Below are 25,275 nucleotides of genomic sequence, written 5' to 3' on the forward strand. Positions count from 1 at the left end.
ACAAAATTTTGGCTCCACTAATGAAAAATATAAATAGCGTGTCTGTGACCACACAACCACATCTCAAACCCTAGTAAGCGGATTCTGCGTACATCATAGGTAGTACCAGTTAGAAATCTTTGGCTGTTAATTGTTAAAGAACAAGGATACTTGACAGATACTTTTGTCACATTTTCTCGTGATCATGGTTATTGCCGATTACACGAGAATTTTTTTAATATGAAAAACGCGAATTGATCCCTAAAAAGAAAATAATATTTAGATGTTACTAAAAGGTACCCTAAATGGCAACGTTATGATAGAGCAATTAATGATTTGTTGTGGAATATTTCTTATTATCCGGGAGAGCATTTCGCACATCTGCGACGCTGGTATACTCCGAGTTCGGCCGTTACCATCCAGCCGTTAAGTGTACTGGTAGTCGCAGTCGTAAGACGTCGGTACGCGAGGTTCCAAAGAAGAAGATGCCGTTGTCCCTTTACAGCGACGGCAGAACAGGAAGATGCGGAACTATACAACCGCTATAGAGAGGCGAAGAAAGCCCTCCAGCTAACCATTGTCTAGGCAAAGACCCAGGCCAATGAAGTGCGGCTGGAGACTCTGGATCGAGAGCCTTGGGGACGACCCTACCTTATGGTACTGAGCAAGTTACGTCGATGGGCTCCCCCATTGTCCCGGAGTCTCCAAACACAGTTTCTGGAGGAGGGTATTTGTGTGTTGTTTCCGTCGAGACCGGAACACACACCACCGGTTGTGGTTCCACCTCACAATTTGCCCTAGGCGGAAGATGCCATTGAACATGACATGCCCGAAGTGACCCGGGTAGATTTGAGAGTGGCGGTAACTCGGAGCAAGAACGCCGCCCCAGGACCCGATGGCATTTCCGGCCGGGCTTGGGTCCTAGCCATGAAGGCTCTCGGGCCCCGACTAGCGAGGCTCTTAAGCGCATGTTTGGAGCGGGGCCAGTTTCCAAGCCGGTGGAAGACAGGAAAGCTAGTCCTACTTAAAAAGAGGGGCGCCCCGCAGACTCACCATCTGCGTATACGCCAATCGTGTTGCTGGATGAAGTCCAGCGTCACTGCGCTGCGAAGGCCGCAGCGCGTGATGGTTATTAGGGTCGTAAGAGGGTACCGTACAACCTCCTTTGAGGCAGTGAGCCTCCTAGCCGGATCCCCCCCCCTGGGACCTCGAAGCTTCTCACGTCGCTCTATTGGTGGCCTGTGGAGGCGGTCGAGCGAGGTGAATGCCTGATGCTCAACAGATTGAAGCAGGGACGGCGGAGCTCCGCCAGGTCCTAGTGGCAGAGTGGTAGACGTGCTTAGCGCAACCTACGGCGGGCACGCGGCTGTAGCGGCGGTAAGGCCCGTTTTAGAGGAGTGGCCATTACCGGACATGGGTGTTTCGGGATGATAGATTTCTGGAAGCAGACGTCCCAGTGCCAACATTGTGGTGACGGCCGCAACGATACGGCGCTGCATACGTTGGCCGAGTGCCCAGCTTGGGCCGAGCAGCACCGTGACTTGGTCGCGGCCGTAGGTGATGCGGGAAAACTCTCGCTTCCGGCTGTAGTGTGAGCTATGGTAGGGTCGCCACCCTTTGCGAGGCTGTGATGCTCGCAAAGAAGGTGGCGGAAAGGGAAAGAGAGGCTGCCTTATATTTTCCCTCCCGCAGCATACGCATTGGGTGCCGAAGGGTGGCCGAATTACGGCCACCGAAGAGCTCGGCCTCTGGACGGCAGATTCGGGGCATCATGTCGTCCGAAAACAGCTGCAGGGTTCGAGGCGGCGGTGTGTGTTTCGCGCGCGCCTCATTGTTGAGTCCTGTGGCCGGATGACGGCCGCAGAGTGGGTGACAGGGCCCACCTGACCATCTGGTGGGTCAATACCTGTCGGGGGTTGGCGACGAATGCTTCGGCGATACCGGCCCCACTGACACATGGCTACATGAAGAACACAGGTTGGTTTTTAGTCAGTAAGAGTCTGACAGTCCCCTTCGCCCTTCTCCGAGGGCGGCGGAGCTCCATGAGAATTTTCCAACCGGACAACAAACAAAAAATTCTTATTAACCTTCTATATGTTTACGAAAGTTGTAAAATATAATATATGTTTTTAAGCTATTCTATACTTCATAAGTGTTAATAAATTTTACAAATTCTTTACATAAATGTCCTGATTTTTAGATGCTTTCAATAATTTATCTGCTCATGAGCCTTTTAGATATAATTATGAAAGTACGAGTGATTAAAACTTTTCTAAGCGTCGACATCTCGAGCAGAATGTTAAATAAGTTATATCCTTTATATGTTTTGCGGTTGGGTATGGTATGATAATACTTTATACAAAATATCTATAGCAATTGACTTATAACTTTTTAATTTCAGTTATATTTTATTACAAAGAAGACGAAGTTAGTTATTTTTAATAAATCTGTCAAATTGTGTTATTGTCAAGACAAAGGAGATGAAATATTGTTACATCTAACATTGAATAAGCTATATGAAGAGTGAGTAAAACGAAATAAATCTTTTATAAAAATCTTTTCGTTTTATAAAGGAAAAGATTTTTATAAAAAGCTCTTTTTAAATGACATTGTTATATGAAATATATTAATAATAGATTCAAAATGAACAAAATGATCGGATTATGGAACTATTGTGTGCATGACGAGTTTTTTGGTGGGTTAGTCCGTGGTCTTTAGCTAACGGACAGATTAAAAGTCTTAGACTCTCGCTTTCATTTTGTATATTGAAAATTATGAGATCCATTATTTAGATTGAAGTATGGCAACAATTTGAGTTTGTTATAAAAGTTTAATAATTTGATTTTATAAATCATAGCAGATGCACATGGTCAACGACTATTAATAGATACTATTTACGAATAAAATTGTTCAATGTTGATATTGAAGTCGGATGTTATAGACAAATAAAAGAAAGAAATACAAGCAAATGGCGAAATATTTTAAAATATTTTTGTAAAGAGATATACGACCCATCTCTATCTGTTCCATTTGTTCTCACCGTATAACGTAATAGCACCCGTATCATACAACCGCTGATATACTTGCGTCCTTTGAAGGTGATGAAGTAATTAATTAAACTTGTTTTTCTAGATTTTGAGTGTTTTTTTGATGCAGAAATTACCTAACTAGAATTATAAAATTATTAGAACAATTTTATTTGCACACTGAACAGTTTCAAGCTACTCTACGACGTCTTATTTAAAGTCAGCTATAGCAGTTGAATCTGTGAAGAAGCCAGCAATACAGAATCAGACTCTCATTAACCATGAGTTGTGATATAAAGTTCCATCCACATAAAAATTTTATAGTATAAGAGACTTCCTGGACGATCTCAAGAAGTCATAATAAAAAAATTTCTACTAAAATCGAATATTTTTATTTTCTGGAAAAAGAATGTATAAATTTGATTAATTATGATCCGGCGTCATTTTTGTAATAATTAATTTCATCGAAATCACCATAATTTCCTCGGTTTTGTTAAGTATTTATAATTAAAAAAGATTAAATGCTTTTTTTTATTGATGATTTTAATTTGGTAATTGCAATTATAAATAAAATATATATGATATTGTAAACATATTTTAATCCTCATTATACAGCTTATGGAACAGATTTGAGCACCGAAAATATAAATATTGTTTTTACTTATTTTCTACTAGATATAAATATATTACTTATGTACTCGCGAAAATTTTTAATACATGTTAATGTATTTTTTATACCTTTTATCTCTTTTATGATATATATAGCTTATTTCTCATGAATATATTGAAAATGTCAAACTCAACTCAACTTCCATTGTCTTTATGTTTGATGAGCAAAACAAAAACAGTTTCTAAAAGTTTGAACATCTAATTAATATGACGAGGAGTAACTTAATAGGTACTAGCACGGTAAAACTTTCTTTGTCTAAAACATCCTTTATATAATATGATATACAACTCCTGAAGTTTCTTAATTTAAATATAGCAATAATAAGGGATTTATTATTAAAATGACAGTAACAAATTTTTTAGGCTCGCACTCAGCACCTTATTATGTAAGATTTAACGACGAAGCCTCTCCTAATTGGCTATATGGTAGACATCCACCTCTTTTTTGCTAGATTTGAGACAATTGACGAAAAACAAAACCCCTTTTACTTTATTTTCATTTACTTTTACTGCATATTACAAAATTTACATTAAAAAGTTATTTTATGGCGCAAATCGTTAAGTAATTTTTTCTGTTTGTATGTTTGTGTTTGTGCATATTTAAACTAAATATAATATTTAGTTGCTTTTTTACTTTCTTTTTACAAAAAAAATCGTGCTGATTGCAGTATAGAGGATTCTTTATAATTATTTTATAAATTGTTTCATATGTTTTGAATACATAAAAAACAACCTGTATTGGAAGTATTTATTTTGAATCATACAACTTCATTTTGCATGACATATCTTAAATTGATTATCTGTTATTTATGATATTTATACACCTTTAAAATTAGTATTAACAAAAAAACATTACTTATTTTAAACGAAACTTTTAATGGATATATTTTCTAACAATATAACATAATAATTATGTACAGTTTATATCTGTAAGGATGGGAATTCTTGAAATGCTTCACGCAAGAAAGGCACTAACCAAGAGTGAGAAAATTTAAATAAGTTTATTTGTGCTTTAAAACGCTTAACGAGGTTTGATTCATAATACGCGGATTTAATTCTCGACTTAACTGTTTTCACTAATTCAAAAGTTTGAACGTTTCCGAACGTGACGGATTCGAATTTTGTAACTTCCCTTTAGTAATTCTGATGCTCATGAGTTCTTTCTCGTCTAATTACCAAAGTACAAACAATTAAAACTTTTATAATTGTCGGGATGGGGGAATACTAAAATATACTTCACAATGAACAATGACCAAAGACAATATTAAAGAACTTTCTCAATTAGGTGTGGTAATAACATTTGTTACTTTTGTAAAAGTTAAAGCGGATCTTTTTTGTTTCATTGCATTTTTAAATAGATATTTTATATAAGATAAATTAAACTTACTGTATGCTTTACAATATTGTAGTCTTATTTAGTACATATTACCCTAATGGACTTCTTTAAAAGAGGATTTTATTGTCTCTTTTTTTTAAAGGGGATGTTAGGGAAAATGTATACTTTAATACTAGACTGCAATAATGCTAATGCAATTTATAAAGCAATCATAAATAGAGGCAAATTTATAACACTGTAAAATAGAATGAATTTAATAAATCTCGTCGCATTGATCTTCCAAAAGACTGCTCTAATGGTTATTTTTCCGTTCCATTCTCATTTACCTTCTTGATTTATGTGAGATATCTCACAATTTTATTTTACTGAGTGAATTTAATGCTTTAATAAATCGAGAGATGAGGCACTTAGAATATTTGTAAATGTATATTAATTGTTTTGTTCATCTCGTTCCGCGATATAAGCTTAAAAACTGAAATAATTAGATTTGATTCTTTTCAAATTTCGTTTAAACAATTTTAATTTACCAAGAGACTCGTTTCTCTCAGTTTGTTAAAATTCAACTATGAAATACTGTACAGTATTCAAAAATATTTAATTAGAAGTATATTAATATTCACTAGAATGTAAATAAAATAAATATGAATATTATAGAAAATCTTGTTAGAAACTTTTAATTTGAAAAAGTACATTTTGCTTAACTTGTCCCAGTTTTAAAAATTTCCATTCACTTTGACAAGTCTGACCTAGATTGTTTTATTAATTAGACATCTATTTTTCCATTGTTTGAACAAAATCTTTTCAAAGCTTAAATTGTAATAGCTTTAGTATATTTTGAAGTATTAAAATTTAAAGATTATGCAATATGCACTGAGTTTTCCATTATAGTATGGAAGAACCAACTCGTCTGTGCGGCTAAGTTACTGGAACTAACTTTGTAAGTCGTCTTTTAAAAGCGTAGGCCAGCGTCGAAATACGGATAATTACTTGCCAAGAAGCCGCCACCAGCTGCTGCGACTTTAAAGCTTTCATACTCCAGGGAATTGTTCAGTTATAATAAACTTATTTGTTATATTTGTGGTTATTTATTAATTTAGTTTCGTATTACCTCATATTGTTTATATACTTAAATTCAAGTATTCGGACGTATATGTAAATGTCTAATTATAAGATTTAGCCTAATGACATAATTACATTTAGAACAATCCTTCTATCATGAATTAGTTGTAAACTACTCAGAGATATAACAAGCACTCAAACATTAGTAATTAGTAAAGTCAAATTACGCATTCAAACTCATCTCAATATTGTTTTTAGTTTGTAAAAAGTAATCCTCATTTTATTTTCTAAGATGAATACGCAGTGTAACCCTAAACCTTGTAATTTAATAATGGTTTGGTATGTTTTTTGATTATTACAATATTATCTATTAAGTCACACGTTCTATTAAGTTTTTATTCTTTTAAGTCACACGTTAATGGACAGTCAAAGCATCTTTAAATACTTGCTGGGATGTCATAAGTTACTTGGCTGAAAAGTAATAGTCATCTTGGATTTGTCTTTTCTAGCAGTATCAAGATATTCATTATTTTTAAATATCAATCGTAATTTAAATCTTGAAAGTTAGGAAAGATTTTTTGGGTTAACGCCCTTGTTATGGAGAGAACTCTTTAACTGTTTAATTTTAAGTTTTTCTATTGTTTTCTTTTAAAGAAAACCATGTTTTATCTAGTAGGTATTTATATAAGATAAATCAGATGTAGATCACAGTAAAATACAATATTTAGATTATAGGTATTTATTAAGTTTCGATTAACATAAGTCGTAGTCTAGTATGAGAACTAGACCGAAACAAGTACACAGTGAAAATAGTATAAAATATCTTTTTAAGAACCAGTTTTTGGTTATTCTACATATCAAACATTAATCTTTATAATTAAGACTTTATATATTTTTGATTGAGACGAAACCTCTTAGCATTCAATGGATTTCGTGCGGGTGCCGGGTCCATCGCGTTGCAGGAGAGGAGCTTCAACAGTGCCTGAGACTTGCGACCCAGTTGTAGGTTTAAGGAGCCTTTACCTAAGGCGTGTTAAACGCTCACCACTACTGTCCAAGCTCCTCTCCCTACCTAACCAAATTAGAAAAGAACCTACTAGGGCTGATTTCGAAGTACGTTCCAAGAATGAATTGATGTGAGTTCTGGACAGGCCCAAGTCTTTTAATAGGTTGTAGAGAAATTTAGCCGTTATACCTCTCGCTCCCACTTCTACCGCGTATAAATGCACGATGAACCTATGTCAAGTGAGTTCGTTAGTGAGCTCGTAATATTTGTTGACCTTGATGGCGTGGTCTTTGGCGATGTTGGTTTCCCAAAGAACCGTAAGCTCTATCATCACAGCGCGCTTTAAAATTCGCGAATATATAAAGATGTCTGGTCTGGAGGCCGAGGCCGTTTTTCATACGTATCCATCATTATAGCCCTAGTGCCCTCTCTCACAAAACCTACTGATCGCTTGTTTGTGGTTATTCCGTTCTGCACTCTGGCTACCGAAAGACTAACCGTTTCACGTATGATTTCCAGAACCCTATGGTGACGACGCGAGTATTGACCGCTATCCAGGAGTACCTTACATGCCACTAACAAATGCCTAGCAGTTCCAACTGCCTTCCCATAGATATAGCAAGTCTTTTCGTTACTATTTTATTTTTTTATTAGAATTAAATAACCCCACGTACATCACGTACATATGTGTAGCCTTCTAAATTTAAAAAAATACTAACCGAATCGTTATTGTTTTATTTTTTAAATCCATGACGTTAAAAAAAAGTTTGACTAGAACGTGACATGCTATATATATATTTAGTATATTCCTTTTAACAATTTACAGTTTCTCTTGTGGAAGCAAAATTATTGCGGTATTATCCGTTTCGATTCTTCAAAAATGGGTAGCCGTGGCGTGTAAAATCCTGTTGTTTAATTAGGTTCAATATTCAAGTAATATTCAAATAAACAATGAACACATGATCAATACTAAAGAAACCATCAAGGAAATACATCAGTAAAATAAATGGAAAGTGGAAAGAACACCATTTAAGCATGAAATTAGTTCCAAGTGAATACTTTACGATCAAACATATAAATTGTTGAAGATGTTTATTTTGGAATTTTGAAACTGAAGTTTAATTAAGATTAAAGCAACAATTTTTATAATGAGGTCTAAGACTTTCGCTAGTATTCATTTAAATGATACTAATATTTTTCGGATCACTACGCGTATTTTATTATTTTAATAACTACATACTGCCGAAGTTTCAGTTACTTTGCAGCAACCGTGTTCACAGGCAGACGAGATGTGATTTTCACATTACCCGAAAATATTAATAAACTAATCAGAAAAAAGAGCTTTTAACTTAAAATCCGCAAATGAGGACGTAGAAATATAAGAAATACAGCTGGTATTTATAGGTACTTGGTTAAATACTGCGATGGTCAAAATTGCATACGATAATGTAAACGACCCTTTAAACATTGCATATACTTTCGGAAGTATAAATTTTATTATTAAACATTTTTTTATATTATGCTCAAACACCAGACCAATCATAACCAAGCACTTTACTAATTTAATCCTTGAATTTTTATGGAGTAAATTGGTTCAGTAACGAAACAATTGTGACGCACAGCCAGACAAATGGAATAAAAACGTTAAACTGAGAAATAGCGCGAACAAAAAATTACTGTTCGAAAAAATCCTTTACATTCGCAACTTCATTTTTGTTTAAAAATATCTCTGGAAATAAAATCTAAATATTTTATCTGAACATTTAATTAATAAATATTATTACCAGGTTTGTTTATCGGAAATTATAATTTAGGTTATTTAAATAATACAGAACAGATTTATGACATTTAACTAATCTAAATATCTATTAAGAAAAAAATATATAATATATATTTTAAATATATTAAGTAAAATGAAAACAGATTGTTGACAAAGAATCGCCGACTCGTTTTATTAAATATAACTAATTTTTACTCATGGTTTTACGAATGTGACTGGAGTTCAATGTCCCTATAAAGTAACTGGAGGCATAATCTATTTCTACTAATAGAGACATTAAAAAATTAAAAAATATCGCATATAGTAATTATGTGTACATTGAAATTCACGAAACTTGTGGTTGAAAACATTCTTGGCCCACCAAGAGTCTCAGAACATATTTTTAAGCTATTTTAGTATCTTGTTGCTTCATTACTTAAATTATATTATTATAATTTTTTATGTGAAAGGTGGCAAACGAGCATACGGCCTACTTGATGGGCAGTATTGATCGTCGCCCATGGATATCCGCATCATAGATGTTGCGGATGCGTTGCCAACCATGATTGTTGAGGAAAAGGGAGGGAATAAGGAAATGGCAGGAAAGGGTGGGAACACGGAAAGGACAACCGGCTCTCCCACTCATCGGACGAAACGCAGCCACTAAAAGCCACTTCACACCAATCTTCTGTGAGGGGTGGTACTTCTCCGGTCGAGCCAGCCCTTGTTCGAGCTGTCGCAACTTGACCACAGATAGGCTCTACCACCTAAAATTATATAGAAAAATTAATGTAAGTTGTCTTTTGATATTCTTATAATGTATAAAAACTGAAAAATTAAATATTCATAAATATAAAAAAAGTTTGGATTTCTCTTTAGCAACTTAAATTATACACTTTTAATTTTAAATCTTATAAATACTTTGTACTAATAAACAATGTTAGGTAGAATGATGACAAGAACGTAGGAAAATTTAAAAGCAAGTCAACTCAACTAAAATGAAGATTGGATGTACGACAATATAAAAAGAACAATAATAATTTTAATCAAAAACAATGAGATTGCTCGCGACATAAATTGGTCTTTTTTGCCATTAACATAACGATGAAGGGCAGTGACGCCTGAGAGGATAATGTTTTAGAGAACGTCATGTCTTATTGCAGGATATCATTCTGTAGAGCTCTTTATAGATGTAAATTATAAGAGTCCTTAATAGACTTTCTAATTTTGATCGGCATTCTAATAATTATAGTATATCATTACTTTAAAAATTACATACGTGAAGTTAAGAATGTATAAACGACACTATGCAAATATGGTAGAGGAAGCAAATAATAAGTTAATGAAATATTATCGATTAAATTTCATAGCCATAATTATCAACTAAATATAGGAGGTGCATAATAACGCTGCCAACGTCAATATTAAAAAAAAATCTTTTAATGAATAATAAAATTCAAAGACCATATCCACTGCTAGGAGCATATGCAAACCTAGTCTACCATAATCTCTGAAATTTAAACATATCATGAGAAAATTTTAGTAAACACTGCAGATCTATAATCAGATTCATGTTTTTATTAAGGTAAGGAGTGCTTGATAAGTGAAAGAGTTAAAGAAGTTTCTTTCGTCTGTCTTTCCTTCTAACAACATCATTAAGTTCTTAGAAAAACAATACAGCATGACCGACATTTCAGTGGATAATCTTTTATAATTAGTTAAACTTATTTATCACGAAAGAGCATAAATACTCAGAGTTTCTATTTCAGACATACACAGTTATAATGCAGGTTTCTTCATATTTTAATAAAAATTATGTTAAATACACCAGCGTTGTTTTAATATATGAATAAAACAAATCTTCTATTACATGTAGGTATACATAAGGTTACAATATCCTGTTAAATGTTAAATTTCTGTACTAGCCAATATCTTCCAAGTTTCACTTAACCCTACTTCAGCGATTTCGATACAAAATTACTTCCAACGCCTTCCGAATCTAAAAGGGTCAATAAGTTTCTTATAAAGCGTAAACGAAAAAAACTCAGAAAGAGGAACGGGTCGTGTTGGAATCCTTTTGTAAGTTTATTTCGCCCTTGCACGTTTCGATAAAACAAAAATGGTATATTATAATAAAATAATTTTGAAATTATTTACTAAATGTATTATAAATAAATTCGTAAAATAAAAACAAACATACAAAAAACCAAGACTTTATTTTAATGTAATTTATCAGATGTACCCATTAAAATAGATTTGAGAATTCCAAATATTTGAATGTAACAGTTTTTCGCTTTTTCCATTAACATTCCAAGTGTAACGGTCCATTCAGTTTGTCCGTTTATGCGTTATTGTTTCGTTATTTTCACTTCCATTTCACTATTTGCGAAGAATTCAATTAAAATTGTTAATAAAATAAACAGGAAATTTTCAAAGTCATTGTCTAACTTGGTATTATATAACTAGCTAGTTAGTGTGGTGTGCCAGTTACTGTATTAGTTCATTGTGGATACTAGTTTCATTATTTCATATCATAACATTTGAACTTAACTATATTTAAAAAGAGTAGGCCGAAAATTATACGTGGAAACTAAAAAGATTGTTGATATTATAATTTAATTTTTGTTCTTTGTCTTAGAATGAAAAAAATAAATACATTTGGCATGTACTTAATATAATTATATAGTTGGTCATAGATATTTTTAGGTAATTAGCCTAAAACGATGGGATTAAATAAGGTGAACAAGGTAGTAGAAGGATTTTTCCTTTATCCTTTAAGCTTTTGCTTATTCAGGTTATTCGACGACTTATCTTCATCAATTGAAAATATTATCAATTTTTTGATTTTCTATGAAAGGAGGAACGTTGTTAGATCTAATTTGTAGGAACAACGAGTCAAAGTATCAGTCGCACTTGATTTTAAAGCTATGGACTTTGAAATTCTGCATGCTATTTAAAATTCTCTTACTATATTTCATGCGGTTACAAATTGATTTCATTGTCATATATAGACGCTGGCAGAGGGTTACTACAAAAAACTACTCATCTCATTGTTCAACGATTACTGCTAGATTTCCAGCGGCGTTGTTTTAATATGTCTTACCGTCTTATCGTCTTTACTATTTTCATTGTTCATAAATGTGATGAATGAAAAAAATATCCTCTTTCTTCCTTCTTATTTTACCATTTGTATGTAGACAATCTCCATATTTACACTCTCGTCCCCTTAAGGGATCTTAAATTAATTCAGACTTTCTAGATGTAAGCAATTGGAGGGACTTTTACTGTTCTGGCCACAAATCCGCTTTTAATATAAGAAATTATTTATGGGATCACACCACTGAAATGCTTCTATTGCTGTGCATTAGTGGTGGTTACTATTAATAAAATCAGATCCTGTACACAGCGCCAGTGACCCAGTAAAAACATTGGTTTCACATTTGATCAATATCTTCACCGTAGCTTTATGTCATCTAAGTAACTGAGAAGTCTTTGTTGCAAATTCGTAACTTTCTTGCAATCCCTTTTATAGTTGCAATTGAACAAACTTTTCTCTTACGAATTCTTGAAAACGCTAATATTTATATAAAGGATTCATATCAAGACAGCAAGGAACGGTTTTTAAATAAACTTTTGTATCCGTTTCATATTTGGCCGTCGCAAACACGAGCAAGTGTCTCAGTTTCAAGCACTATTTACTTCAGATGGCATTCAATTCGCCTTTGAAAGTATGTATCAAACGAGTCTTTTATTCAATATTATGTATTTCGTCCTGTTGATTCCTGATACCCTCTCTTAGTTTTACACTTCTTCACTTCTCAGTAAACTCATTAACGAAATACACTTTATCCTACAAACATCAGACTTGTATTAAGTGTGGAGAGATGTTTATAGCACGGTCAGCAGCCCAGGTTACGAAAAGCTATATATTTATTTTTGAATTGTAAAATAATGATACATGGTGAATAATTTTTATAAGTGTGGACGGTGAACGAAGCATTTTGACTTCAATATATACGACTTGGATACGGTAACACTGGAAATTACACGAGTTAATTACATTATTTTTCAACAATAATTTACTTTTAAACTAAGACAAATCAATTTGTACTAAATAAATTACTACTTTATTTTTCATCTAAGAAAAATATGAAATTCTCATCAGACTACAAAGTTTAAATGGACCCTTAATTCGTTGGGTTTGTACAAGAATTCGCTAATGTTAAACGAAATCTGAACAATCTGACTGCTTCAATAAGTTTCGGGCAATTCCCTTTCATGCTTTAATGCCGTCAAATTCAAGATAAGCCTTAAAAAAGATTTTTAATAGATTTTTATATTTTTCTAAATTACAGTTTCCATGTGGAGCAATAACTTAATTTTCATAAAGTTTACATTTTAATAAAGCTATGTACTACATTTTATAGAACTATATTATTCTAAAAATATTTCCTCCGAGGATTTATAAACAACTCCAGTGTTAGAAACTTTGTTAAGAAAATGTTTTAAGGAAATTGGTTTAATAATTATTTCTTACTTTACTTCAAATACAAACCCAAATCTTTATAGCTGATTTGTTGGAAATTACGACATTTTAAGTTAGTTAGTTAATTCATTAAATAAGTAGTATTATCAAATACCTTTTAAAAGTATCTCATTAATATTTCTATACATAGCGGTTGTAATCGCTTAAAATAATTATAATTACAAATCGTATGATATGTTGCCTAATGTAAATATTAATTAAAAACCTTAGGAATTTAAAATTGATGAACATAATCGTTTCGCTAAAAATAAACAATAGTTTTAGAAACATTGCGGTTGTCAAATTTCAATTTAAATATCCTCCTTTAAATCATTATATCAACATATAAAAAAACAATAAAAATATCATTCATTTGATATAACATGGGACCAAATTTTTCGCCAAATTCAAAAAGCACAGTGTCATGAAGAGAAATAATTTATTACTACGACCGAATGGATGCTGGAGGGTATTTCAGAACAAATAGGGGGTCATATATTGCGGAAAACTCTCCGGAGACTTGTTCAGCTCAGTGGAGTTGTCTTTTACTTTGTCACCAAGTTACAGCCTGTGAGATTTTAATTATTTTATTACCGATATTAATATTAAAACTGATTTCCGTCATAAAACTTATATTGTGAATTAGTTTGATTACAATTTATTTTTATATACTAGTCTATTTATAATAAATAATGCGATATTTGAATGAGACTCGCATGTATTATTTGTCATTTTTATTTTAGCCAGATTTTTCAATTACTTTGCAACAGCAATGTTCATGGAGAAGTTGGCAATTGACAAGCAGAGTTAATATTTGAAAATCTTATGAAACGTTACATGAATATTACCCCTGCTATAGATTTTTGTATCGGGCTTATAAGTTGACTGTACGTCGGAGTACTGTGAACAATTAAAAATAGTTCATGAAAACGAAAAAAGGTTCATGAACTGCGAAATCAAACATAAATGTCACGGATAGCGCAGTTCATGAACCTTTTTTCGTCCTTTCACGTCAAGAAGATCAGTGATCGATTACTATTATAATGGTGAAATACGTATGTACATTCAAGGATCCTGTCGATTAATTTTAATTATTATATTTTCTATTTTTAAGCTTTAACAGTAAAACTGAAACATGTAGTGATATAAGTTAGTTAAGTGCGTCCAAATGAACAATACTCTGTTACCTAATTTAAATAATGTACGTAAGTGAAATAATGAGTTGTTAGGACGTAGTGCATATATTTGTTCTGAATGCTGGCGTAATTTGTAGGGCCCGTTATGGCATTAGTGGAACGGGAAATGCTATAGCAGAAAAATGTTTGTGACTTCAACAGTTGTTACTCGGTACTTACACTTTCTTCATTTCTTTGATAAGCAAAAGTATTGTGAATTCATAATCCAGTTTACCTTAGTGTAGTATATGGTAGTTTTTAATAACTTCGTCAAGAAGATTGTTGAGCAGGACGTTATTTCTATAATACAATTGTTTTTACGTCGTTATTCTCTTTGGTATATTTATTAGGATATTTGGGTTTTAACTAAATATTTATGAATTTGGTTTTTAAACACTATTTCTTGGTGTTCCGAATTAAGAATTGAGATCTTTAGCTGATCGTATATTTTCTTCTAAGCTGAGTGTTTTTGCAAAGTTTGATCTCAAAATTCAAACAAACCACCATCAAAGAAAACAATGTATTAAAATATATGTTAATACAAATAAACTTTTCAAAAAGCCTTCCGTTAAATAAATTGCGTCAGTTTAAAGTTATTTATACAAAGTTTGATTCAATATTATATAACGTGTGGGTTCACTGAATAAAGAAAATATAATATATATTTTTTTTAAATAGTCGTTACAATACCATTCCCACATACATCGTAGGATTAAAATAATAGGATAAAGATTTTTGTAAATGTTTCCCTCTTATGAATACGGAAACCAATTTTTTTTTTATCGCAGTGTTCATCCTGTATCCCGGGCAAAAGAAACATAAAACGTAACCAGCAACGTAATGATATCGGTACAATTACTGCATAATAAATCCAAGTAGCATCTTACAAGCTTACACTAGAACAGTTCGAAGTCAGTGCGCGTCCCACTAAACGCTTCGAGTAGTTTATTGGAAGACGTGATGTGAATTTTACTTACAGAAAATACTCATAGCAATTAACAGTGGTAGTATAGTGAAATGGTAATGTAATTAGAATCGAATGGCAGAGATATCACTGTTATCTGAAACATTGATATTGTTGATACGTTTTATTAATTGTATGTAATATATTGTGTTATTTAATTCGAGCAAGTAGTATAAACAGTAGTATTAAAATGTAAAAAGCATTCGTTTTAAAAATATACTTTGACAAATGTTTATCAACATATACTCAAGAGAATTCCCACGATTCAGAGCAGCGTCCGATGCCTCAGTTTCAGACTAAGGTCTGTAACGTAATTACTGTGATGTAACCGCAGAGGGCCATAAACGTACACACAATTAACTTCACGTACTTAAGGCTAGAACTAAATGAAACGTACACTGTTATATATACAATTTTGGGGCAAAGAGGGTAGTTGAAAAAATAATCATAAATATCTTGTTCTCAATTAAATGTATTTTATAGGTCAAACATTTTAATTAAAAAATAACGAGTAAAGGACCAAGACCAACAATTTGTTCCAGTGTAGGTTTGATGCCTATAGGAATAAATAAATACGAAATCTATTTTGTTACCACTGTCTAAATATATTTATACGAGTATATTGCTCAATACAATAAGAAAATATAATTTTATTTTCCATCCGAAGCAAAATAAATTAATTTTGCTTACATAGGTCACTCGTGTTTGTTTTGAGGATTGTTAATCAGACAGTTCCAGAAATGTTACTGTGTTGTAGTTTGTGTTAAATCTTTACCATTTCGTTTAATTGCTAAAACACACTCGTGTAATTAATTGTAGTATTTGAAGTAGTAATATTTTAAATATATGCATGATGGTACGGAAAGAAGGATTTTGAATATTTTTCCCTCCTTATACTCTTACATTGATATTTAATGGCTATAAGATATCATTTAAAATGATCAAGGCTATGAATTTTATTAATTGGTAGGAAAAAAATTCTTTACATTGAAAAGAACTCCACACATTTCTAAAAATAAATTCACTAATTGAAATAATTCAAGTTTGAAAAAAAATGTGTTTTTATATAACTTAAACTATATATTAAAAAAATATAATAACGCAACACTATTTAATATATAATTAATGTATAAATAACGAATCAAACAATTTCTGTATATAATAATCTTTTGTAAGCCTAGAAATTGTATATAATTGCTAAAAACTTAATAACTTCTACTTAAATGTTTAAATGATGGACCAGTGAATTCATTGTTCCTACAAAGTTCCTGCAGGACCGTTTATCTAATTATGCAAAACAAGCGGGAGTTTGTCCGCAGTTTACAGTGTACCCGTGAAATAATACACTGAAATCCCTGAGTGAAAATTTTAAGATCAAAATCAATGAATATTAATGCGTTTGAAATTTATTTAAAGCGCCCTCGAACAAAGTTAACATAAACGACTAAGTGTTTCGAGGAATTTCTCGTGAACATGAACTTCTGTGATCTTTATTTATATAATAAATATGTATGTTGTTTAAAAATTATATATCTTGCCTCAAATTATTCACAATGCGATGTAATAAAATAACTGAAACTTGAAAAAGCTTGAACTTAAATTTAATAACAAACACAATTGAACATGAAAACTTGAGCGAACTGTAATTGGACAAATCCCTGACTACTAACCTATAAATTGTTTTACAATTGTCAACTGGGATATGGAGTCAATTTAAACTGCACTCAAGAGAAAACAATCCTCATCCCTCAGTAATAAGAGTGAAAATCTTTTGCTATAAAATGTTTTACAAAAATATTTTTTAAAATGTTACAAATGTTAGATACCGTTCCAAGATCGTAGGACGCCTTCTTGTTATTTTGTATAATAGTGTAGTCTGAAGTGATTTAAATTTCTTTTTTCAAAATTATTTACAAAGTTTAGTATTTTAATAAAATGGCTTTTGACAAGAATATATTTAATAAAACTTTCATGACACTTTCGCTATAGAAATAAAATACTATTTTTGGTATCATTAAAGAGATTCATACTCTATTCAATGTGATTATAAATATTTTTATATATATTATTTTATATACAAATTAAATAAAAAAAAAAATAATAAAAAATTTAAAGTTGTTCCTTCCTTCTCATTAATTTTCTAATTATTTTTGGTGTTTTATATCTAATATAGTTTTAGATTTAAGACTTACTGACGGTTAAAAAACTGGATTTCAGATGTATACCCCTGATAATGATAAATATATGCACTGATATGCAAGAAATAAAAACAGATTAATTTTATATTACAAATAATGACACAATTATATTTATTTGTATGGATTATTAAATTTTCTGACAAGAGATATTATTTCCAAATTATAAATAAAGGAAAAATAAATTTATTTCCTAATAATAAATATACAAACGTAAGTCTGATAATAATTCAGAATTAACTGAATCTCAAAATTATTTAACAAAACTAAATTCCTTGTCTTAGAAGTTACTTACTTTCAAATTAAAACATCAACAATTTAAAAGTAAATGTAATACAAAGCTGGCTTTTATATGAAACTAATAAAAAACTTACAAAACCATAAAGCTAACATAAATAATATCTATTAAGTAATATTCACTGAACCCTACAAACCCTTAAGTATCTTTATAATAAAATGATTGTATCCGATATCTACAATCCATAAAAATTGACCCAACCCGTATTAAGCCTGATACACATCTATAACAAAACGATTTTACGAGTCAAAAGCATGTACAGATACTATAAAGATAAGGACGCACGGTCTCTGGGAAAACGTAATTTTGTTAGCTTTCATTCAAATATAACTGGTTCATATTAAGGTTTACGGAACACAATAAATAATATGAATGTAACGGTATTGCGTAACACTCTATCGCTGTTTGAATAATTTTCTATTTTACGTTTACTATATTTTGTCACAGAGACAAAATCTTCAAACTACAGTTTTTTAATCTCGCAATAGACTCTATGCTCGGCTTCTCCTTAATAAAATTGTGAGTAATTCCTACAGTTGTTTTTTATTCTAGCACCTGGCGTATTTCTGTTTTATTTATATTGATTATTTATAACATGCAGAGCTTAATATGTTTAGTCAATTTTTTTTTAACAGACCAGATTAAAACATGGCGTAATTCCTTTTACCTAGTTTTTTTTTTTATATCTATAATAATGTATAGTGTTTGCATTATTTTCTTAGATGATTCATAATATTTGAAAAAAGTTCCTTTACTTATATTATAATAAACAAATTAAAATCAGTCGATGAAAACTTGAGTCGTATCTGATCTGTTTATATCTGATGTTGTTAATCCATTAGTCCTGGGTTTCTAAGCTGGCGACGTTAGTGTAATTACAAGTAATTCCATTAAAATCCCATTCATGTGTATCGAATGTGCGCCGAAAATTTTATGTTTGAATATACTTTACAGGCAACTGAACAAATAATATGAGATAAAGCAAAAGATGGAGGAAGAAGACGAATATAATGTTTTATAAGCTATCAGGTAATATTCTGGTCTTTTTAGGAATCATATTAATATACTAAACATATAAAAAATATAATCATATGTTAGTGTGTCCCTGTGGCTGTGTTTTGATGGTGATTTTGTATTTAGTGATTAATGTTGGTAGAATGATACACTTTATTTGTCTTTTTAATAATTCCAAATGCTTAAAATAAAAAGTAAACTTTAAACACGCGAGCGAAGCAAAGAAAAAAAAAACAAAGTAGAATAAGTTATAACAGATGGATTATGTAAGAACTTTAAGAGGAAGGCTTTATAAGAGAAATAAATTTACGTTTAAAATAATATTTTTATCAACGAATCGATCAAAAATCTATAAAATATTCACAAGTAACCATTAATTTTAATATAATGAAATAGTGTCAAATGATATCATAATAACTAGCTGTGAAAGAAATAAGCATATCTAAAACTTTAACAAATGTCACAGTAATAGAGACAGGGTAAGGGCATAACCTATCTGTTTGTAACAGTACCAACTTTTAATTGTTTTGGCCGTGCATATTATAAGTTTTTAAAGACTTTATCTTCTTATAAAATTAATGGTCTAAAAATTATTTAGTTCTTCCAGTATTTTAGTAAGAAACTGACAGTTTTATTTCGTATACTTACGACTTTAATTTATTAAAATATCAAGTTTAATATTGTATATAAGATTGTAGCGACCTGTTTATATACACAGAACGTGAGAAAAGCGTTTGACCATCCGATTTCTGTCGCAACAGCTGCTGTAAGCCAGTCTTATCTCGACAAGGCTTTATGCTTTTCAATAGACATTGCGCAGTATATTTTTCATAAACAATTTTTATTAAATTTTTTACTGTTCCTTTGTTGTAAAGAGTAAATGTTTTTCTTTTACAAGTTCCTTGCATATGTTTAAAACGAGTTATTAGATACAATTGTGTATGAAAAGAAAAATATGAGCAGGAAACATGATTATACATTAATTTTTAATGTTCTTTTCAAAGTTTATTTTGAATTGAAACAATACTCGTACTCGTGTTACAGATACGGTTGTAAATAATGTAACAAAATGTAAAGTTGCTGAACTTTAACCTATATGAATACCGCGGAGTCAAATTGATTATATCCGTATAATTCTCTCTGGTCTGTAAAAATAAGAAAAAAATTTATGTGCGTGACCAACCATAAATATTAATTTTATTGTATTTCTAGGACATGTTAGAGCGGCATCATCTGTGAAAACTACAACTGTCTAACAATACCGGCTTATGAGATACAACGTGGTGACTCACAGATATACGAACAGCGAAGTATTAAACGGTGAAGTCCTAATAAGTACTTTTACTATTTGTATGTAAGTGAGATTTAATATTATATTAAATATTATACATTCAAATTATAAGACTGAAATCGCCAAACCGTCTTGAGCAAGCATGGCGATTAATGCTCTAACCTTCTCCATGCAAGAAAGAGGCCTTGCTCAGAAGTGGGCTCCGATAGGCTGAAGATGATGATTATATTAAGAAAAATACATAATATATTGAAGTAATTTGAAATGAACGTATATAGGATATTTTAAGACAGATTTAAGAGAAAGTAAAACTAAAATTCTTTTTTATACAAATTACATACTTGTTATATAAAATTGTTTGTTTTTTATGATAAATTCTATTCTTGTTACGAAGCAAATATTTGGAAATTGTTTTATGAAATAATAATAATAATCAGACAGAGATTTCAAATTGTTTCTAAAATTATAATTGTTGGATGACTCCAAAAAGCACAATAGCTTTGTTAGCTATACTATTGTATCTATGTTCACGTTAAGTATAAATTTTGTAATAATGAGTTTATTTGTTTGATAACATATAAGGTTTCAAACTGTTCAAAGTTTCAAGATACTGAGTACGTCATATTCTAATTAAGGAACTCTGTTTCTCTTCTTTATCTTAAACTTTTATGTGATGTTTAACTTCAAGATATTTTTTTATATAACGTAATAGCACTGAAACTTTTCAGCTGTACCCAGTGGTAACAAACGTATATTAGTAAATTTGATGCTCTTTTAAAAACTAAAATATTTTTCTATAAAAAGATATAATATAAAATTCTTTTATTTAATTTTTATTGTTATGTAAAAAAAGGTTTCACTTACACTTAAACTCATTGAACAGTTATGCCGTTTAGACTTCTTTAGATTTGATAAAGTTAAATTTTTTCCGACTTTTATATTTTTGGGCCAATGTCCTGTTCACTCATCCTGTTCTGTCCAGAAAGATAAACTAACTCTCTGTTACTGAAAAGGTTTTTAAATTTAAATATATATACATAAATACACGTATACGTTCATTGTACATATGTATCTATTGTGTAACAAATTTATTTAATTTGTGGAGTTGTTCAAAGTCAATGTTTCATGTATAAGCGTAATCGGATATAGACTTTCTTTCGGTTAAAATTATTCTTGAAAATCTTTTTGCATTACCCAGTTACTTATTTCATCTAGACAAATCAAGCGATTGCAGCAATTAGCTTTAAGCTAAATACTATCTCAGTTTACACTGTCGAATACAGTACAGGTATTAATCCAGTCTTAGGTGATAATTAAAGGTAGTTCCCAGCATAGCAAAGTTTTTTAGAAACTTGATCTATTAAACAATGTTTAAATTTATGTTTCACAAAAATAGGTGTTCATTTACATAGTCCTCGTAACTCTAATGTTACGTTAAAGGAGATGTCTCAGATTTTTTTTTGCATCGTCATTACCGATCATTCCAGAAGGTAATCCATAGTACACTTAGCCATTTTTTAATAGTATGTTGCTCATGTTGATGTGTGTTTCTATAATCTTGACGAAGCAAATCTCAATAAAAATAATACTTTACCAACAACACACGCTTTAAAATTATTTTTCGAACTACGCTAAGTTGATTACATATCCAATCAGAGACGCTAATTAAAATGGCAACAAGTACGCAACAGCAGAAATGCCAGAATCCTAGTCTATTCAATCCTTGTATTTATACATTTTAAAAATGGAAATCTTATTTTTTGTTCGACTGGCCTTACGGACAGCTTCGTTTTTGGAGAAGTTTATTACTTCATACATTTTTCGAACTGGATTTCTGTTTGACTCAAATATTGTGACAGCCATACAGCTTTGAAATCATGTGAATGAGTCCATAGCAAAAAACAAATAAATCTTAATCTTTACCATTCTCTCTTTTTTAACTTTTATGTACATTATCCTACATATATTTATAAATATAATTTTAGTTAACAAAAAAACCATACCTTTTTTTATTCTACATCCCCTAGTGTAGTTGGTAGTGAATATATCTTAGCTTTAAGTTCTTCGCAGTTTATTTGTCCATACCATAAAGTATCCATATATATATGGATAACTGACTCAAAATTTCATAATTTTATAAGGTTTTTCAAACTTTTAACCTAATTCCCCTCATTAAACAATGGGATACTCTTAACCAAGTTACGCCTTATCTTTGTTGGCATAGCACGTGTAAGTTTCACTGTTTGCGGTTGTTAGCGGCCAGTGTCTTAGCCCGACTTTGTAAGTTTTAAGAAGCAGCTCAGTTGGGATAAAAGTTGGTCTTGGATTTTTTTACCTTTCTTAAAGTACGTGATTTAATTAAAAATATTATAAAATAAATGCAGTATCTTCAAATAACATAAATCTCTATAAGAAATATATCTGCATAAATATATAAAATATTAGTAGAACATAAACCGAGGTAGGAAATTGTGGTGACGGCCGCAATGATACGGCGCTGCATACGTTGGCGGAGTGCCCAGCTTGGGCCGAGCAGCGCCGTGACTTGGTCGCGGCTATAGGTGATGCGGGAAATCTCTCGCTTCCGACTGTAGTGTCTGCTATGGTAGGGAGCGAGTCAGGGTGGTCTGCCGTCGCCACCTTTTGCGAGGCTGTGATGCTCGCAAAGGAAGCGGCGGAAAGAGAGAGAGAGGCTGCCTTCTCTCTCCCCTCCCGCAGCAGACGCATTGGGCGCCGAAGGGTGGCCGAATTCCGGCCACCGTAGAGCGCGGCCTGTGGACGACAGATTCGGGGCATCGTGTCGTCCGAACAGTTGCAGGCTTCGAGGCGGCGGCGTGTGTCCCGCGCGCGCCTCATAGTTGAGTCCTGTGGCCGGGTGACGGCCGCAGAGCGGCTGGCGGGGCCCACCTGACCATCTGGTGGGTCAATACTTGTCGGGGGGGTGGCGACGAATGCTTTGGCGATACCCGCCCCTTTGACATACGGGTACATGAGGAACACGGGTTGGTTTTTAGTCAGTAAGAGTCTGACAGTCCCCTTCGCCCTTCCCCGAGGGCGACGGGGCTCCATGAGGATTTTCCAACCCGAAACCAAAAAAAAAAAAAAAAACAAAAAAAAAAAAAAAAAAAAAAAAAAAAAAAAACCGAGGTAGGAAACAAAAAATTAAAAACTCAAATAACTAACGAATAAGGACCAATTTTGTTTAATGGACTTTTTAATGGTCATTTTATTATTTGTTACAGAAATAAATCTAAATAATATGCTCCAGTCATTTAATAATGATAATAATATATTGTAATTAATATTATAAAACTAAACTCAAAAAATTGTTTTTCTCTAAAACTGCAATGAAATTTACACTATTTCAATGGAAAATACGATTTCCTTATCGTCTTAAAAATGCTGTTTCACATTTATATTATTTGTACTTCATTGAAACAAAGAGTCTCGCACGTGCTCTGCTTACAGCGTCTATGTAAATCTTATTCAAAAAGGATCTTACTCTTTGTCTAAACTTTAACTTTAAATCAAAACCATAAAAGGAATAACCTCGGTGCAAATAAAACTGCTGTGTATTGGCCCTTTTGTTAAAGAAATATTTTCCGTTGCAAAAAGGCATAAAGGGATTCAGTGAGTATCAACAAGTCTTCAATTCGATTCTTTACCTACATTATTGCAGAAAAATTTAAATACCTTATTAAATTATAATATTTTTTCTGACATCTTATAAATTATTATATTTTTATTGGTGTAGCTAAATTACTTAGACATGAAAACTCAAAGTACTACAAGAAGTTGCATTCTGAACGTGTATCGAAATAAAGTACCTTTTAAAGTCAATAGTTAGAAATAAAAAAATATGTAGTTGTATGAAAGCAAAATGTAAATGTTTTCATATCGAATTCAAATGAAAATTTAAAATTAATTAATTTAAACATTTATTTGGGCATAAACATAATAAATCTAGAACTCCCTCTGTGTATTCTGTCATCTATACATCGGGTAATATCCTCAAGGTTTGTTTAATATAGTTTAATCGTCACTACTGTACTATCTCCCTACTCGCCGTAAGGTCGGATTTTATCTACATCACCCAGATGTATTTAGTTGCAAGACTGTACGAGCGTCGCGGTTATTTTATCCACTCACGTGCAGGATGTAGAATGATCTTCCGCTTGAGGTTTTCCCAGAGAGCTACAATATGCGGTCTTTCCAACATCAAGTGCTCAGGTTAGTCCACAAACGAAGATGGCAACGCATCTACAACACCTCTTATGTTGCAAATGACCAGGAGTGACGGTGACTACTTTCCATCAGGTAGACCGTCTGTCCGTTTGCGCCTTTGGGTCATAAAAAATCTAATCTTTTATGTATTTTAATGTAAGGAATTTAATTCTGGGTATTATTTCATTTAGAATTGTTAATGTGAAATTGCATCGATACCATTCTGACTTATCTCCGTCAAAATTAGTGCATAAATTATAAGATACATATTTTATTAATAACTTGCTAATAAACGTTAATGGATTTCCTGCTTTGAGTTAACTAGTGCTAATAAACCTTTATCACTTCCGAGTAAAGTTCTGTTTACTGCAACCGTCAGACAAATATCAGTCTTATGGTTTCTACACGACATGGTAATAGTTTGTGACCTCGTTGTGTTGTTGTTTATAATTTAAAGATATACAAAAATCCGTTAATATTATGAAAAAGTAGCAAAGATAAACTTAGTGCGTATTTACATACATACATATGTCAATAAATAATGGTATTTGGTCTTATTATGAACTCGTCATTATTGTTATAGTACCTTACATAAAAAATGAAAAAATTGGCATGTTTAAGTTTGTTTGGATCTGTAAAGCTGTCGTAAGATAAGGAGGATTAAAATGTTTTCAACAATTAGTTGGAGATTTATACATGATGAGCCGTGAAGGTTATAAGAATTTTATTTATTCTTTTAAAATGCAACAAAGTTT

General features: G+C 31.8%; 1 long non-coding RNA gene across 1 annotated transcript in view; it reads left to right on the forward strand.

Annotated features, from left to right (window-relative positions):
- The window catches only part of LOC133319090 (uncharacterized), a 68,411-nt gene extending 48,149 nt beyond the window's left edge, over positions 1–20,262 (forward strand). Inside the window, exon 3 of the long non-coding RNA XR_009752796.1 lies at positions 20,218–20,262. This is a non-coding gene — a long non-coding RNA (uncharacterized LOC133319090). The remainder of the gene's footprint in view (positions 1–20,217) is intronic.
- Positions 20,263–25,275: the final 5,013 nt, after the last annotated feature.

Source organism: Danaus plexippus, chromosome 12 (genome assembly GCF_018135715.1).
Source record: "Danaus plexippus chromosome 12, MEX_DaPlex, whole genome shotgun sequence".
Lineage (NCBI taxonomy): Eukaryota > Metazoa > Arthropoda > Insecta > Lepidoptera > Nymphalidae > Danaus > Danaus plexippus.